Consider the following 18,937-nt stretch of genomic DNA (forward strand, 5'->3'; position numbering starts at 1 on the left):
ATCCTATGAGGAAGAAATCTTTTAAACGTTCCTCAGTTATGGTTGAGGGGACCCAGTTACAGATGGTTGGTGTCTTTGACGGCATGATGTGCAAGGAACTGAAAAGAAAAGCAACATGCCGGTTCAGTTTTATGGTGAGGTTAACGGTTAAAGGATGAAGATGCAAAACAAGTAATGGCGACTTAACTAAGGGCTAATGCCATATAAGGAAAAGAAAGTCGGTGCGGTAAGCCGCCATGACTACAGATTCTTTCATAAAGCGGATTCAGCTAAGTGTTGGGACAAACAAGTTTCCCACAATGCTTGATATTATTTCAGATCAAATGGATGTTTAAAATGGAAAATTTTCTAGACCTAAAAATACAGTCCAGATGAGTTCATCAGATCTAAACATAGCTCTTGTACCAGACAAAGGAGTCTGCTAGTATCAAAAGGAGGCAACAAACAGCTACTGCATGAACATACATCTCTTTTGGATCAGAAAGAGGAGGCAGTGGAAGAACTATGATGAACTACGAAGAACACACAGGATCTTGGAAACCCTAATGAAGATCTGAGACATGAAGCAAAGAAAGCTTATGGTTGCAGGTCTACTGTGGAGATCGCCACGGGTGCTCTGGATCGGTTCAGGTCGATGCAGCGGCCAGAGTCGACGACGGAGATGAGGCACGGCGGCGGCGAAGCTCGAGCAGTAGCAGGGTCGCGAGAGGAAGAAGACAGAGAGAGAGAAGAATGAGGAAGGCCGGGGTGAGCCTATTTATAAGGAAAGATGCGAACAGACGGGCGCGAAAATCAAGGGAGAGCTGAATAATGGTTATCCAGCTATATAGGCGCCTCGATTCTCGGGAAACATTAAAGACAAAAGATCCGTTGGAAGATGACGTCATGAAAGTCTTTTGCATTTTCAAGAGATGACGTCACGGCGGGTTACAAGGAAATTTCAGTAAAGATAAGAAGATGGATTTTTTGGCTAAGTATGGAAGATTGACAAAGAACAAAGTTCAAAGTCAACCTGGGGCCTAATGTTGGGGATATTACTATCAGTTGAGACCAGCCCAGGAGGGGCCGGGTCAACCCCAATGGCGGGTTACGCACGAAGCCCAGTAAACATCCAAGATTGTAGTTTATTAAGTCTTATAGAAGGCCCAAGGGCCTGAAGGCGGTTTAAGGCCTGATATGATGAACCGCCATATGTAAGGAAAGACTTGTAAGGAAAGGCATGTAAAGAAAGTCACCGAGCCGGATACGATTATGAGCCGGCCGGGACTCTGTAGGCCACCAAGCGTCAACCCATGTATATAAGGGGACGACCCGGTGGCGGCTTAGGGCAAGAAACAACAAAGCGATAACCAAGCTGGGGAGTTGAGCCTCTTGGAGATCGAAACCCCAGCAATACCAATCTCAACTAGACATAGGCTTTTACCTTCATCGTAAGGGGCCGAACTAGTATAAAAACTCTCTCGTGTCCTTTGTCCCGATTAACCCCTTTAAGCTTCCTAGTGCGATGGCCCTACGACTAAGTCCTTGCTCTAGGACATCTGCCGTGACAATTCCAAGACAAATTCAAATGGGATTTATTGGAAAGAATTAAACGCAACTCCGAAGATTTGGACCTCGACAATGGTAAGGAGTCAGGTATGACACCTAGTTTTGATTGTGTTAAATATTTTATGGATACCGATATTTTTCATAAATTTAGCACTAAATATGGACTTGACTCTGAGATAGTAGCTTCTTTCTGTGAATCTTTTGCTGCTTATGTTGATCTCCCCAAGGAGAAGTGGTTTAAATATCATCCTCCCATAAAAGTAAAAGTAGCTGCACCTATTAAAGTTGAAGAAAAGACTATTACTTATAATGATCCTATTGTTCCTACTTCTTATGTTGAGAAACCAGCTTTCCCTGTTAGGATAAAGTATCATGCTAAAGCTTCAACTGTGGTTCATAAAAGCAATATTAAAACATATACACCTCCTGAGCAAGTTAAAGTTGAACCTAATATTGCTATTGTTAAAGACCTCTTGTCTGATAATATAGATGGGCATGTTATTTATTTCTGTAATGAATCTGCTAGAATTGCTAAACCCCGTGATATAGATAAACCTAGACCTATGGTAGGCATGCCTGTTATTTCTGTTAAAATAGGAGATCATTGTTATCATGGCTTGTGTGATATGGGTGCTAGTGCTAGTGTAATACCTATTGACTTATACAAAGAAATTATGCATGACATTGCACCCGCTGAGTTAGAAGATATTGATGTCACAATTAAACTTGCTAATAGAGATACTATTTCACCAATGGGAATTGTTAGAGATGTTGAAGTCTTGTGTGGGAAAACTAAATATCCTGCTGATTTTCTTGTTCTTGGTTCCCCACAAGATAGTTTTTGTCCCATTATATTTGGTAGACCCTTCTTAAATACTGTTAATGCTAACATAGATTGCAAAAGGGATGTTGTTACTGTCGGTTTAGATGATATGACTCATGAATTTAATTTTTCTAAATTTAGTAGACAACACCATGAAGAAGAATTATCTCATAAGGATGAAATTATTGGTCTTGCTTCTATTGCCGTACCTCCTAGTGATCCTTCAGAACAATATTTGCTAGACCATGAAAATGATATGTTTATGAATGAAAGAAGGGAATTAGATGAAGTATTCTTTAAACAAGAACCTATTCTGAAAAACAATTTACCTGTTGAAATCCTAGGGGATCCTCCTCCACCCAAGGGTGATCCCGTGTTTGAGCTTAAACCGTTACCTGATACTCTTAAATATGCTTATCTTGATGAGAAAAAGATATACCCTGTTATTAGTAGTGCTAACCTTTCAGAACATGAAGAAGAGAGATTATTAAAAACTCTGAAGAAGCACTGCGCTGCTATTGGGTATACTCTTGACGATCTTAAGGGCATTAGTCCCACTCTATGTCAACATAAAATTAATTTGTAAGAAGATGCTAAACCAGTTCGTGATCATCAACTCCGTCTGAATCCTTAAATGAAAGAGGTGGTAAGAAAGGAGATACTAAAGCTCCTTGAGGCAGGTATAATTTATCACGTTGCTGATAGTAAGTGGGTAAGTCCTGTCCATTGTGTCCCTAAGAAGGGAGGTATTACTGTTGTTCCTAATGATAAAGATGAATTGATCCCTCAAAGAATTATCACTGGTTATAGGATGGTAATTGATTTCCGCAAATTAAATAAGGCTACTAAAAAAGATCATTACCCCTTACCTTTTATCGATCAAATACTAGAAAGATTATCCAAACATACACATTTTTGCTTTCTAGATGGTTATTCTGGTTTCTCTCAAATACATGTGTCAGCCAAAGATCAATCAAAGACTACTTTTACATGCCCTTTTGGTACTTTTGCTTATAGACGTATGCCTTTTGGTTTATGTAATGCACCTGCTACCTTTCAAATATGAATGATGGCTATATTCTCTGACTTTTGTGAAAAGATTTGTGAGGTTTTCATGGACGACTTTTTTGTTTATGGATCTTCTTTTGATGATTGCTTGAGCAACCTTGATCGAGTTTTGCAGAGATGTGAAGAAACTAATCTTGTCTTGAATTGGGAAAAGTGCCACTTTATGGTTAATGAAGGTATTGTTTTGGGGCATAAAGTTTCTGAAAGAGGTATTGAAGTTGATGAAGCCAAGGTTGATGCTATTGAAAAGATGCCATGTCCCAAGGACATCAAAGGTATAAGAAGTTTCCTTGGTCATGCCGGTTTTTATAGGAGGTTCATTAAGGACTTCTCCAAAATCTCTCGGCCTCTGACTAATTTATTACAAAAAGATATACCATTTGTTTTTTATGATGATTGCGTAGAAGCATTTGAAATACTTAAGAAAGCATTGATTTCTGCACCTATTGTCCAGCCACCTGATTGGAATTTACCCTTTGAAATTATGTGTGATGCTAGTGATTATGCTGTAGGTGCTGTTCTAGGACAAAGAGTTGATAAGAAACTAAATGTTATTCAATATGCTAGTAAAACTCTAGACAATGCTCAAAGAAATTATGCTACTACTGAAAAAGAATTCTTAGCAGTTGTATTTGCTTGTGATAAGTTTAGACCTTATATTGTTGATTCTAAAGTAACTATTCACACTGATCATGCGGCAATTAAATATCTTATGGAAAAGAAAGATGCTAAACCTAGACTTATTAGATGGGTTCTCTTGCTTCAAGAATTTTATTTACATATTGTTGATAGAAAAGGAGTTGAGAACCCCGTTGTAGACAACTTGTCTAGGCTAGAAAATGTGCTTGATGACCCACTACCTATTGATGATAGCTTTCCTGATGAGCAATTAAATGTCATAAATACTTCTCATACTGCTCCATGGTATGCTGACTATGCTAATTATATTGTTGCTAAGTTTATACCACCTAGTTTCACATACCAGCAAAAGAAAAAGTTCTTCTATGATTTGAGGCATTACTTTTGGGATGACCCACATATTTATAAAGAAGGACTAGATGGTGTTATTAGACGTTGTGTACCTGAGCATGAACAGGAACAGATCCTACGCAAGTGTCACTCCGAAGCTTATGGAGGACACCATGCTGAAGATAGGACTGCGCATAAGGTACTGCAATCTGGTTTTTATTGGCCTACTCTCTTCAAGGATGCCCGTAAGTTTGTCTTATCTTGTGATGAATGTCAAAGAATTGGTAATATTAGTAGACGTCAAGAAATGCCTATGAATTATTCACTTGTTATTGAACCATTTGATGTTTGGGGCTTTGACTATATGGGACCTTTTCCTTCCTCTAATGGTTATACACATATTTTAGTTGCTGTTGATTACGTTACTAAGTGGGTAGAAGCTATTCCAACTAGTAGTGCTGATCATAACACTTCTATTAAAATGCTTAAAGAAGTTATCTTTCCAAGGTTTGGAGTCCCTAGATATTTAATGACTGATGGTGGCTCGCATTTTATTCATGGTGCTTTCCGTAAAATGCTTGCTAAATATGATGTTAATCATAGAATTGCATCTCCTTATCACCCTCAGTCTAGTGGTCAAGTAGAATTGAGTAATAGAGAACTTGAATTAATTTTGCAAAAGACTGTTAATAGGTCCAGAAAGAATTGGTCCAAGAAACTTGATGATTCATTATGGGCCTATAGAACTGCATATAAAAATCCTATGGGTATGTCTCCGTATAAAATGGTCTATGGAAAAGCATGTCACTTACCTCTCGAACTAGAACACAAGGCTTATTGGGTTATTAAAGAACTTAATTATGATTTTAAACTTGCCGGTGAGAAGAGGTTATTTGATATTAGCTCACTTGATGAATGGAGAACCAAGCCTACGAAAATGCCAAGTTGTTTAAAGAAAAAGTTAAAAGATGGCATCACAAAAGGATACAAAAGCGTGAGTTTAATGTAGGTGATTATGTATTGCTATGCAACTCTCTTTTAAGATTTTTTGCAGGAAAACTTCTCTCTAAATGGGAAGGCCCTTATGTTATCGAGGAGGTCTACCGTTCCGGTGCCATAAAATCAACAACTTCGAAGGCACAAATCCGAAGGTGGTGAACGGTCAAAGAATCAAACATTACATCTCAGGTAATCCCATAAATGTTGAAACCAATGTTATTGAAACCGTAACCCCGGAGGAATACATAAAGGACACTTTTTGGAATATTTCAGACTCTGAAAAGGAATAGGTATGTGGTACGGTAAGTAAACCGACTCCAAAACAGTTTTTAAGGCAATATTTCCCCGTTTTGGAATATTTAGAAAAATAGAAAATAAGCAGCAGTCCAGAAAGGACACGAGGGCTCCACGAGGGTGGAGGGCACACCCTACCCCCCTGGGCGCGCCCTCCTACCTCGTGGGAACCTCGTGTGCTCTCTGGACTCCGTTTTCTTACAGGACACGTATTTTGGTCGGTAAAAATTCATTATATTACCTCCTGGGGGTTTTGACTCCCGTATCACGCAAAAATCTCATGTCTTTGTTTCGAGCTATTTTTCTGGCAGATCTAGATTATCATGACGTCTCCAAGTGCTCCCAAGGACAAGTTCTTAGAGAAGATCATCAACCCTTACCTCGCGGAGGTGCAGCGACACCCTCAAACCATTGAGATGCGTTATGGGTTGCTGCACATCCGTGATGCTGAGGGACCGAAGGGGAACGGAAGCGTGGAGACGAGGCTCAAAGCAATGGAGCAACAAGTTTTCAAGTGTCAGGGGATGGTGGAGCGTGGACTCAACTCCAACTACATGATGATCGCAGAGTTCACCAACAAACACAAGCTAGATGCCGACAACATCGGGGAGACCATCTTCAAGCTTCACGAGAAAATCGAGCACCTTCAAGCTCAGATCTATGACCTGCAAAAGCAAAACTGTGAGTATGAATATAGATTCAAAAGGATGAGTTTGGCTGCAGATTTGAGGATCCCGGAGACTCGGTCATCCTTCTATGATGGTGAGCCTATGCCTTGGAAGAAGGATGACAAGCCTACGGCATCAACAAAATCACCACCGTCTCCTCCAACAAAGAAGAATTGATTATCTGGTATGGGCACTCCACTTGGCAACTGCCAAGCTTGGGGGAGTGCCCGGTATCGTATCACCATCACTTTTATCTTTACCGTTTTTCTTAGTTCGATCCTTTTGGTAATATCTTGATCTAGTAGAATAAAAGTTCTTAGTATGATCTAGTTGTGAGTTTTGCTTTATTATCCTTCTATGTAATCGAGTCCGTGAGCTAAATAATAAAGATTAGTGTTGAGTCAAGGGCTTGATTATTTTGCCATGATCCTAAGTGAATAAAAGAAAATAGAAAGAAATAAAAAGAAACAAAGAGATCATGTGACTCTTATGGAGAGTAATGAGCTCACATAGAAAGAGTATGATGAATAAAAGTTATTGAGGGTTGACAAACATAGTTTTGGTCATCGTTGCAATTAATAGGAAGTAATAAAGAAAGAGAGGTCTTCACATATAAATATACTATCTTGGACATCTTTTATGATTGTGAGCACTCATTAAAATATGACGTGCTAAAGAGTTGACATTGGACAAGGAAGACAACGTAATGGGTTATGTTTTCTTACATCTGAGATAAATTATATTGTCTTGGATCCTCCAACATGTTGAGCTTGCCTTTCCCCCTCATGCTAGCCAAATTCATTGCACCAAGTAGAGATACTACTTGTGCTTCCAAACACCCTTAAACCAGTTTTGCCATGAGAGTCCACCATACCTACCTATGGATTGAGTAAGATCCATCAAGTAAGTTGTCATCGGTGCAAGCAATAAAAATTGCTCTCTGAATATGTATGATTGATTGGTGTGGAAGAAATAAGCTTTATATGATCGTGTGATATGGAAGTAATAAAAGCGATAGACTGCATAATAAAGGTCCATATCACAAGTGGCAATATAAAGTGACGTTCTTTCGCATTAGGATTTTGTGCATCCAACCATAAAAGCGCATGACAACCTCTACTTCCCTCTGCGAAGGGCCTATCTTTTACTTTTATCTCCTATATTGCAAAAGAGTCAAGGTGATCTTCACCCTTCCTTTTTACATTTTATCCTTTGGAAAGCACAATATGTTGGAAAGATCCTGGTATATATGGCTAATTGGATGTGGGTTTTCATGAACTATTACTGTTGACATTACCCTTGAGGTAAAACGCTGGGAGGAAAAACTATAAGCCCCTATCTTTCTCTCTATCCGATTAAAACTCCATACCCATAAGTATTGCGTGAGTGTCAGCAATTGTGAAAGACTATATGATAGTTGAGTATGTGGACTTGCTGAAAAGCTCTTATACATTGACTCTTTCCTATGTTATGATAAATTGCAATTGCCTCAATGACTGAGATTATAGTTTGTCAGTTTTCAATGAAGTTTACGATTCATACTTGATATTGTGATTGAATTATTACTCTAGCATAAGATATTATATGACAAGAATTATATAAGTTGCTACTCTAAGAATGATCATGATGCCCTCATGTCCGTATTTTATTTTTATCGATACCTTCATCTCTAAACATGTGGACATATTTTTCGATTTCGGCTTTTCGCTTGAGGACAAGCGAGGTCTAAGCTTGGGGGAGTTGATACGTCCATTTTGCATCATGCTTTTATATCAATATTTATTGCATTATGGGCTATTATTACACATTATGTCACAATACTTATGCCTATTCTCTCTTATTTTACAAGGTTTACATAAAGAGGGAGAATGTTGGCAGCTGGGATTCTGGCTGGAAAAGGAGCAAATATTAGAGACCTATTCTGCACAGCTCCAAAAGTCCTGAAACTTCACGGATGATGTTTTCCAAATATATAAAAAAAACATTGAGCACAAGAACTTCACCAGGGGGCCACACCCTGCCCACGAGGGTGGGGGCGCGCCCTACCCCCCTGGGCGTGCCCCCCTACCTCGTGGGCCCCCTGGCGGCCCTCCGGTGACCATCTTCTTATATATGGACCCTTTCGATGGGAAAAAATCATAAGCCATCTTCTTGGAAGAAACTCCTCAGCCATGAGGTGGAACCTTGGCGGAACCAATCTAGGGTTCTGGCGGGGCTGTTCTGCCGGGGAAACTTCCCTCCCGGAGGGGGGAAATCATCGCCATCGTCATCACCAATGCTCCTCTCATCGGGAGAGGGCAATATCCATCAACAACTTCATCAGCACCATCTCATCTCAAAACCCTAGTTCATCTCTTGTATCCAATTCTTGTCTCCAAGTCCGGGATTGGTGCTAGTAGGTTGCTAGTAGTGTTAATTACTCCTTGTAGTTGATGCTAGTTGGTTTAATTGGTGGAAGATCATATGTTCAGATCATATATGCACATTAATACCCCTCTGATTATGAACATGTTTATGCCTTGTGAGTAGTTACTTTTGTTCCTGAGGACATGGGAGAAGTCTTGCTATTAGTAGTCATGTGAATTTGGTATTCGTTCGATATTTTGATGAGATGTATGTTGTCTCTCCTCTAGTAGTGTTATGTGAACATCGACTACATGACACTTCACCATTGTTTGGGCCTAGATGAAGGCATTGGGAAGTAATAAGTAGATGATGGGGTTGCTAGAGTGACAGAAGCTTAAACCCTAGTTTATGCGTTGCTTCGTAAGGGGCTGATTTGGATCCATATGTTTCATGCTATGGTTAGGTTTACCTTAATACTTTTGTTGTATTTGTGGATGCTTGCAATAGAGGTTAATCATAAGTGGGATGCTTGTCCAAGTAAGGGCAGCACCCAAGCACCGGTCCACCCACATACCAAATTATCAAAGTACCGAACGCGAATCATATGAGCGTGATGAAAACTAGCTTGACGATATTCCCATGTGTCCTCGGGAGCGCTTTACATCATATAAGAGTTTGTCCAGGCTTGTACTTTGCTACAAAAGGATTGGGCCACCTTGCTGCACCTTATTTACTTTTGTCACTTGTTGCTCATTACAAATTATCTTATCACAAAACTATCTGTTACCACTTATTTCAGTACTTGCAGAGAATACCTTGCTGGAAACCGCTTATCATTTCCTTCTGCTCCTCGTTAGGTTCGACACTTTTACTTATCAAAAGTACTATGATAGATCCCCTATACTTGTGGGTTATCAAGACTCTTTTCTCTCATCTTTGCGCAAAGCGAGCTTGTTCGCTACAAGTGACCGAGGCATGGACTGATAATGTACCTCCCTTCCTTGTCAGTAGCCTCGTGATGGACTGTGCCAATTGTGCTTTTTTGAATAAAGAACCCCATATTCCAATGCAAAAAATAAAAAACACCCGGGCGGGCTTACCGATCACAAAAAATGGACCTAGTCGGGCGCCTCAGACGGGCCTCAAACGGCTGGGCTAACCGGCGCCCCTTGTATTCAGCCCAAATATGGGACGAATATGGGCTGGCCCAAGCGCGTCCCCTACGTCTTTTGCTGCTCCCGCACATAGGCAGCGGTGGGTGCTTGTGCCCGCCCCGCCGGCCCGAACGCACACGCCAGAATCAAAGGCGTGTGCCGCCCGCCGCGAGAGGAAGCGAGAAAGGAGAGGGAGGAGGCGGAGCAGTCCGTGCGCCATGCTACCTCTTGAGCATGTGTTGGTTTCCCTTAAAGAGGAAAGGGTGATGCAGCAAAGTACCGTAAGTATTTCTCTCAGTTTTTGAGAACCAAGGTATCAATCCAGTAGGAGACTACACGCAAATCGCCTAGTACCTGCACAAACAATCAAGAACCTTGCAACCAATGCGATAAAGGGGTTGTCAATCCATTCACGGCCACTTGCAGAAGTGAGATCTAGTAAAGATAATAAAATAAATATTTTTGGTATTTTTGTTGTATAGATTGAAAAATAAAGATTGCAAAATAAATAGTAGACTAGAATTATAGATCGTAAACATATATGATGTAAAGTAGACCCGGGGGTCATAGGTTTCACTAGTGGCTTCTCTCAAGATAGCATAAATTACGATGGGTGAACAAATTACTGACGAGCAATTGATAAAAAAAGTGCATAGTTATGAGAATATATAGGCATGATCATGAACATAGGCATCATGTCCGTGTCAAGTAGACCGAAACGATTCTATGTCTACTACTATTACTCCAGACATCGACCGCTATCCAGCATGCATCTAGAATATTAAGTTCATAAGAACAGAGTAACGCATTAGGCAAGATGACATGATGTAGAGGGATAAACTCAAGCAATATGATGTAAACCCCATCTTTTTATCCTCGATGGCAACAATACAATACGTGTCGGTTCCCTTTCTGTCACTGGGATCGAGCATCGCAAGATTGAACCCAAAGCTAAGCACTTCTCCCATTGCAAGAAAGATCAATCTAGTAGGCCAAACCAAACTGATAATTCGAAGAGACTTGCAAAGATATTAAATCATGCATATAAGAATTCAGAGAATAATCAAATATTTTTCATAGATAATCTTGATCATAAACCCACAATTAATCGGATCTCGACAAACACAACGCAAAAAGTATTACATCTAATAGATCTCCAAGAACATCGAGGAGAACTTTGTATTGAGAACCAAAGAGAGATAAGAAGCCATCTAGCTAATAACTATGGACCCGAAGGTCTGTGGTAAACTACTCTCACATCATCGAAGATGCTGTGGTGTTTATGTAGAAGCCCTTCGTGATTGAATCCCCCTCCGGCAGATCGTCGGAAAAGGCCCCAAGATGGGATCTCACTGGTACAGAAGGTTGCGGCGGTGGAAAGGTGGTTTCATGGCTCCCCTGGATGTTTTCAGGGTATAAGAGTATATATAGGAGAAAGAAGTAGGTCGGTGGAGCTCTGTGGGGCCCACGAGGGTGGGGGCGCGCCTACCCCCCTGGGCGTGCCCCTGCCTCGTGGAAGCTTCGCGGACTTCCAAACTTGTACTCCAAGTCTCCCGGGTGATGTTTGTTCCAAGAAAGATCCTCGCAAAGGTTTCATTCCGTTTGATATTCCTTTTCTGCGAAACACTAAAATAGGCAAAAAAACATCAATTTGCACTGGGCCTTCGGTTAATAGGTTAGCCCCAAAAATAATATAAAAGTGCATAATAAAGCCCATTAAACATCCAAAACAGATAATATAATAACATGGAATAGTCAAAAATTATAGATACGTTGGAGACGTATCACGCCGCCGCCTCGGGATGCAGGCGGAGCCCGATGAGGAGCCATGGCTCCTTGATTGGGTCTACAGCCAGTCGCTTACGACCGAGGAGACGGACGTGCGACGGCTCCACCAGAAGAACACCAAGGCTCTCTAGATTGCCATTGAGCAGTCCGAGCACGAGACGGCAGGGGCAGGGGTAGAGGCGGTTAGGCTCGCGAAGTTCAATTGGTAGTAGGATAGGGTCGTTCGGCAGTTCAAATGGCTCATCATACTCTCTAACTGTTGGGGAACGTAGCAATAATTCAAAATTTTCCTACGTGTCACCAAGATCAATCTATGGAGTCATCTAGCAACGAGGGAGGAGTGGATCTACATACCCTTGTAGATCGCGCGCGGAAGCGTTCAAGAGAACGGGGTTGATGGAGTCGTACTCGTCGTGATCCAAATCACCGATGATCCTAGCGCCGAACGGATGGCACCTCCGCGTTCAACACACGTACGGAGCAGCGACGTCTCCTCCTTCTTGATCCAGCAAGGGGAAGGAGAGGTTGATGGAGATCCAGCAGCACGACGGCGTGGTGGTGGCAGTAGCGGGATTCCAACAGGGCTTCGCCAAGCGCTGCGGGAGGAGGGAGATGTGTCATGGGAGGGAGAGGGAGGCGCCAGGGCTTAGGTATGGTTGCCCTCCCTTCCCCCCACTATATATAGGGCCAAGGGAGAGGGGGGCGCAGCCTTGGCCCTTCCTCCAAGGAAGGGTGCGGCCAGGGAGGAGTCCCACCTCCCCAAGGCACCTAGGAGGTGCCTTCCCCCTTTAGGACTCTTCATTTCCCTCATCTCTTGGCGCATGGGCCTCTTGGGGCTGGTGCCCTTGGCCCATATAGGCCAAGGCGCACCCCCTACAGCCCATGTGGACCCCCGGGGTAGGTGGCCCCACCCGGTGGACCCCCGGGACCCTTCCGGTGGTCCCGGTACAATACCGGTGACCCCGAAACTTGTCCCGATGGCCGAAATAGCACTTCCTATATATAATTCTTTACCTCCGGACCATTCCGGAACTCCTCGTGATGTCCGGGATCTCATCCGGGACTCCGAACAACTTTCGGGTTACCGCATACTAATATCTCTATAACCCTAGCGTCACTGAACCTTAAGTGTGTAGACCCTACGGGTTCGGGAGACATGCAGACATGACCGAGATGACTCTCCGATCAATAACCAACAGCGGGATCTGGATACCCATGTTGGCTCCCACATGTTCCACGATGATCTCATCGGATGAACCACGATGTCAAGGACTTAATCAATCCCGTATACAATTCCCTTCGTCTATCGGTATGATACTTGCCCGAGATTCGATCGTCGGTATCCCGATACCTTGTTCAATCTCGTTACCGGCAAGTCTCTTTACTCGTTCCGTAACACATCATCCCGTGATCAACTCCTTGATCACATTGTGCACATTATGATGATGTCCTACCAAGTGGGCCCAGAGATACCTCTCCGTTTACACGGAGTGACAAATTCCAGTCTCGATTCGTGCCAACCCAACAGACACTTTCGGAGATACCTGTAGTGTACCTTTATAGCCACCCAGTTACGTTGTGACGTTTGGCACACCCAAAGCACTCCTACGGTATCCGGGAGTTGCACAATCTCATGGTCTAAGGAAATGATACTTGACATTAGAAAAGCTTTAGCATACGAACTACATGATCTTGTGCTAGGCTTAGGATTGGGTCTTGTCCATCACATCATTCTCCTAATGATGTGATCCCGTTATCAACGACATCCAATGTCCATGGTTAGGAAACCGTGACCATCTATTGATCAACGAGCTAGTCAACTAGAGGCTTACTAGGGACATGGTGTTGTCTATGTATCCACACATGTATCTGAGTTTCCTATCAATACAATTCTAGCATGGATAATAAACTCTAGGGCATATTTCCAACAGTCTCCCACTTGCACTAGAGTCAATAATCCAGTTCACATCGATATGTGATTAACACTCAAGGTCACATCCCCATGTGACTAACACCCAAAAAGTTTACTAGAGTCAATAATCTAGTTCACATTACCATGTGATTAACACTCGATGAGTTCTGGGTTTGATCATGTTATGCTTGTGAGAGATGTTATAGTCAATGGGTCTGAATCTTTCAGATCCGTATGTACTTCACAAATTTCTATGTCATCTTGTAGATGCAACTACTACGCTACATTTGGAGCTATTCCAAATAACTGTTCTACTATACGAATCCAGTTTACTACTCAGAATAATCTGGATTAGTGTCAAAGTTTGCATCGGCGTAACCCTTTACGACGAACTCTTTTACCACCTCCATAATCAAGAAAATTCCTTAGTCCACTAGTTACTAAGGATAATTTTGACCGCTGTCCTGTGATCCATTCTTGGATCACTCTTGTACCCCTTGACTGACTCATGGCAAGGCACACTTCAGGTGCGGTACACAGCATAGCATACTGTAGAGAGCCTATGATAAAAGCATAGGGGACGACATTCGTCCTTCCTCTTTCTTCTGCCGTGGTCGAGCTTTAAGTCTTAACTTCATACCTTACAACTCAGGCAAGAACTCCTTCTTTGACTGATCCATCTTGAACACCTTCAAGATCATGTCAAGGTATGTGCTCATTTGAAAGTACCATTAAGAATTTTGATCTATCCTTATAGACCTTGATGCTCATTGTTCAAGTAGCTTAATCCAGGCTTTCCATTGAAAAACACTTTCCAAATAACCCTATATGCTTTCCAGAAATTCTACGTCATTTCTGATCAACAATATGTCAACAACATATATTTATCAGAAATTCTATAGTGCTCCCACTCACTTCTTTGGAAATACAAGTTTCTCATAAACTTTGTATACACCCAAAACTTTGATCATCTTATCAAAGCATACATTCCAACTCCGAGATGCTTACTCCAGTCCTTAGAAGGATTGCTGGAGCTTGGCATACTTGTTAGCATCTTTCAGGATTGACAAAACCTTCCGGTTGTATCACATACAACCTTTCCTCAAAAATCGTCGAGGAAACAATGGTTTTTGGCATCCTATCTGCAAGATTTCACAAATAATGCAGTAATTGCTAATATAATTCCAACAGACTCTTAGCATCGCTACGAGCAAGAAAGTATCATAGTAGTCAACTCCTTGAACTTGTCGGAAAACATCTTAACGACAAGTCGAGCTTTCTTAATGGTGATACTTGCCATCATTGTCCGTCTTCCTTTTAAAAATCCATCTGTACTCAACAGCCTTACGACCATCGAGTAGTTCTTCCAAAGTCTACACTTTGTTTTCATATATGGATCCTCTCTCGGATTATATGGCCTCGAGCCATTTTGGAATCTAGGCCCACCATCGCTTCTCCATAGCTCGTAGGTTCATTGTTGTCTAGCAACATGACTTCCAAGACAGGATTACGTACCACTCTGAAGTAGTACGCATCCTTGTCATCCTACGAGGTTTGGGAGTGACTTGATCTGAAGTTTCATGATCACTATCATAAGCTTCCACTTCAATTGGTGTAGGTGCCACAGGAACAACTTCCTGTGCCCTGCCACACACTAGTTGAAGAGACGGTTTAATAACCTCATCAAGTCTCCACCATCCTCCCACTCAATTCTTTCGAGAGAAACTTTTCCTCGAGAAAGGACCCGATTCCAGAAACAATCCCTTATTGCTTTCGGATCTGAGACAGGAGGTATACCCAACTATTTTGGGTGTCCTATGAAGATGCATTTATCCGCTTTGGGTTCGAGCTTATCAGCCTGAAACTTTTCCACATAAGCGTCGCAGCCCCAAACTTTTAAGAAATGACAGCTTAGGTTTCTCTAAACCATAGTTCATACGGTGTCATCTCATCGGAATTACGTGGTGCCCTATTTAAAGTGAATGTGGTTGTCTCTAATGCCTAACCCATAAACTATCGTGGTAATTTGATAAGAGACATCATGGTATGCATCATATCCAATAGGGTGCAGTTATGATGTTCAGACACACCATCACACTATGGTGTTCCAGGCTGTATTAGTTGTGAAACAATTTCCACAATGTCTTAATTCTGTGCCAAACTCGTAATTCAGATATTCATAACTATGATCATATCATAGATATTTTATCCTCTTGTCACGACGATCTTTCAACTTCACCCTGAAATTACTTGAACCTTTCAATAATTCAGACTCATGATTCATCAAGTAAATATACTCAACATCTACTCAAATCATCTGTGAAGCAAGAACATAACGATATCCAGTACATGCCTCAGCACTCATTGGACTGCACACATCAAAATGTATTACTTCCAACAAGTTGCTTTCTAGTTCCATTTTACTGAAAATGAGGCTTTCAGTCATCTTGCCCATGTGGTATGATTTGCATGTCTCAAGTGATCCAAAATCAAGTGAGTCCAAACGGTCCATTTGCATGGAGTTTCTTCATGCATATACACCAATAGACATGGTTCGCATGTCTCAAACTTTTCAAAACGAGTGAGCCCAAAGATCCATCAACATGGAGCTTCTTCATGCGTTTTATACCGATATGACTTACGTGGCAGTGCCACAAGTAGGTGGTGTTGGGTTTCGTAGTAATTTCAAAAAAATTCCTACGCACACGCAAGATCATGTGATGCATAGCAACGAGGGGGAGAGTGTTGTCTACGTACCCAACGCAGACCGACTGCGGAAGCGATGACACGACGTAGAGGAAGTAGTCGTACGTCTTCACGATCCAACCGATCAAGCACCGAAACTACGGCACCTCCGAGTTCGAGCACACGTTCAGCTCGATGACGATCCCCGGACTCCGATCCAGCAAAGTGTCGGGGAAGAGTTCCGTCAGCACGACGGTGTGGTGACGATCTTGATGTACTACAGCAGCAGGGCTTCGCCTAAACTCCGCTACAGTATTATCGAGGAATATGGTGGCAGGGGGCACCGCACACGGCTAAGGAATAGATCACGTGGATCAACTTGTGTGTTCTAGGGTGCCTCTACCTCAGTATATAAAGGAGCCAAGGGGGGAGGGGGGCGCCGGCCAAGGAGGAGGGCGCAGGAGGAGTCCTACTCCTCCCGGGAGTAGGACTCCCCCCCAATCCTATTCCAACTAGGATTCCCCAAAGGGGGAAAGAGAGAGAGGGGGGCCGGCCACCTTCTCCTAGTCCTAATAGGACTAGGGGAGGGGGAAGGTGCGCAGCCACCTTGGGCTGCCCCTTTCTCCTTTCCACTAAGGCCCATGAAGGCCCATATGGCTCCCGGGGGGTTCCGGTAACCTCCCGGTAACCCGGTAAAATCCCGATTTCACCCGGAACACTTCCGATATCCAAATATAGGCTTCCAATATATCAATCTTTACGTCTCGATCATTTCGAGACTCCTCGTCATGTCCGTGATCACATCCGGGACTCCGAACAACCTTCGGTACATCAAAATGCATAAACTCATAATATAACTGTCATCGTAACCTTAAGCGTGCGGACCCTACGGGTTCGAGAACAATGTAGACATGACCGAGACACGTCTCCGGTCAATAACCAATAGCGGGACCTGGATGCCCATATTGGCTCCTACATATTCTACGAAGATCTTTATCGGTCAGACCGCATAACAACATACGTTGTTCCCTTTGTCATCGGTATGTTACTTGCCCGAGATTCGATCGTCGGTATCCAATACCTAGTTCAATCTCGTTACCGGCAAGTCTCTTTACTCGTTCCGTAATACATCATCTCACAACTAACATATTAGTTGTAATGCTTGCAAGGCTTATGTGATGTGCATTACCGAGAGGGCCCAGAGATACCTCTCCGACAATCGGAGTGACAAATCCTAATCTCGAAATACGCCAACCCAACATCTACCTTTGGAGACACCTGTAATGCTCCTTTATAATCACCCAGTTACGTTGTGACGTTTGGTAGCACCCAAAGTGTTCCTCCGGTAAACGGGAGTTGCATAATCTCATAGTCATAGGAACATGTATAAGTCATGAAGAAAGCAATAGCAACATACTAAACGATCGGGTGCTAAGCTAATGGAATGGGTCATGTCAATCAGATCATTCAACTAATGATGTGACCTCGTTAATCAAATAACAACTCATTGTTCATGGTCAGGAAACATAACCATCTTTGATTAACGAGCTAGTCAAGTAGAGGCATACTAGTGACACTCTGTTTGTCTATGTATTCACACATGTATTATGTTTCCGGTTAATACAATTCTAGCATGAATAATAAACATTTATCATGAAATAAGGAAATAAATAATAACTTTATTATTGCCTCTAGGGCACATTTCCTTCAGGTGGTACTATCATTACTATCTTATATCTTTTGGCATGAATATGTGTATCACTACGATCGAGATTCAATGAACCATTCATTTTAGGTGCAAGACCATTGAAGGTATCATTCAAATAAACAGAGTAACCATTATTCTCCTTAAATGAATAACCATATCGCGATAGACATAATCCAATCATGTCTATGCTCAACGCAAACACCAAATAACAATTATTTAGGTTTTAATACCAATCTCGATGGTAGAGGGAGCGTACGATATTTGATCAACCTTGGAAATACTTCCAACACATATCGTCATCTCACCTTTTAGCTAGTCTCCGTTTATTCCGTAGCCTTTTGTTTCGAGTTACTAACACTTAGCAACCGAACCGGTATCTAATACCCTGGTGCTACTAGGAGTACTAGTAAAGTACACATTAACACAATGTATATCCAATATACTTCTATTGACCTTGCCAGCCTTCTCATCTACCAAGTATCTAGGGTAATTCTACTTCAGTGGTTTTCCCTTTATTACAGAAGCACTTAGTCTCGGGTTTGGGTTCAACCTTGGGTTTCTTCACTAGAGCAGCAGCTGATCTGCCGTTTCATGAAGTTTCCCTTCTTGCCCTTGCCCTTCTTGAAACTAGTGGTTTCACCAACCATCAACAATTGATGCTCCTTCTTGATTTCTACTTTTGTGGTGTCAAACATCGCGAATATCTCAAGGATCATCATATATGTCCCCGATACATTATAGTTCATCACGAAGCTCTAGCAGCTTGGTGGTAATGACTTCGGAGAAACATCACTATCTCATTTGGAAGATCAACTCCCACTTGATTCAAATGATTGTTGTACTCAGACAATCTGAGCACAAGCTCAACAATTGAGCTTTTCTCCCTTAGTTTGCAGGCTAAGAAAATCGTCGGAGGTCTTATACCTCTTGACGTGGGCACGAGCCTGAAATCCCAATTTCAGCCCTCGAAACATC

The sequence above is a fragment of the Triticum urartu genome, chromosome 5 (genome assembly GCF_003073215.2).
Source record: "Triticum urartu cultivar G1812 chromosome 5, Tu2.1, whole genome shotgun sequence".
NCBI lineage: Eukaryota > Viridiplantae > Streptophyta > Magnoliopsida > Poales > Poaceae > Triticum > Triticum urartu.